The sequence below is a fragment of the Myotis davidii genome, unplaced genomic scaffold (genome assembly GCF_000327345.1).
Source record: "Myotis davidii unplaced genomic scaffold, ASM32734v1 scaffold217, whole genome shotgun sequence".
NCBI lineage: Eukaryota > Metazoa > Chordata > Mammalia > Chiroptera > Vespertilionidae > Myotis > Myotis davidii.
In genome coordinates, this window is record NW_006290034.1 from 2,183,232 (window position 1) to 2,184,522 (window position 1,291).

The 1,291-nt window shown below is 42.8% G+C and overlaps 1 protein-coding gene across 3 annotated transcripts in view; it reads left to right on the top strand.

The window, feature by feature from the left end:
* Positions 1 to 1,291, top strand: part of SLC30A7 (solute carrier family 30 (zinc transporter), member 7) — a 29,595-nt gene that overhangs the window by 9,537 nt on the left and 18,767 nt on the right. The gene's annotated exons all lie outside the window — the stretch shown is intronic.

Genomic DNA, 1,291 nt, shown 5'->3' on the forward strand with positions numbered 1-1,291 from the left:
TGGGCCCAAGCCAGCAGGTATTCATCTCCTGAGGGGTCCCAGACTGCAAGAGGGCACAGGCTGGGCTGAGGGGACCACCCCCTCCCCCCCAGTGCACAAATTTTTGTGCACTGGGCCTCTAGTATTATGATAAAAAGCCACTATTTTAAATGAGTGTCCGTGAATGAGGAACAATTGCATTTCAGCAAATGAAAAGCATGATTTTTTAAAAATAAGTTCTTATTGATTTTAGAGAGAGAAGAAGGGAGAGGGATATATAGAGAGAAACATTGATAAGAGACATTGATAGGCTGCCTCCTGCATGCCCCCTGTGGGGATTGAGCCCACAACTGAGGCATGTGCCTTGACCGAGAATCAAACCTTGATCTCCTGGTTTACAGGTTGATGCTCAACCACTGAGCCACCCCAGCCAGACAGAAGCATGATTTTTTAAAAGTATGACAAGGCCTTTTGTGCTATACATAGGCTTATAAAAATACAATCGGAGTTTTCAATTCTTCACATTTTCATTGTAATTTTGATAGATATTTACCTCATCGTGCTCTTAGGAATCTTTGTATGCTGACTTACATTGCATTGGGTACTAAGTTACAAGGTATTTAGCAACTTCGTATTTTATTTAAAAATCCTATTTGAAATAGTTTATTCATGAAAATTTTGAGTATAGACTAACAGCTGCTTAAGGGGTACAATTTGATTGATCTTTACATAAATTATATGCTTAAATATTTTGTGTACTTGCCATGTTGGCAGGATTCTAAAGCTTTAGATTTGAAAATATGACAGGGGCCTTGGAGACTGAGTTTGTAACTGTGACACTGGTATGCTTTAAAACCTTGCTTTTCTAAGTTTTGTGCTCACATGCATCCCAAAATGATTTTGAAAAACTGTGTATCCTTCACATGTTTTAAAAGATGATTTCTTTAAAAACTCCTCGTGACATCAGGTCATGAGGAGATCATGGCAGCTGGTAACTAGGACTGCCAGGCTTTCGAGACAAGGAGTCTGACTCCAGAATCTGCTCTTGACTATCCTTGTGCCTTCCGTACTGAGGAGCCCATCTGGGGACACAGTAGCAATGCAGCCTGGATCCATTTTGCCCTGAAGGACAGCACGGCCTCGCTGGGAAGTGCTGGGAGCTTCCTATTTATCGGGATCCTGCACGTGAGTCGAGCCAGCGGCTTATTGTTTTAACTGCTCGCATCTCAGTGACATAAACAGTGAAGGCTCAGCTCTTGTGTTGGGTCGCCAGGGTAGGCGCTCTGTCCCTCATGGCAATTCCAGGATCCAG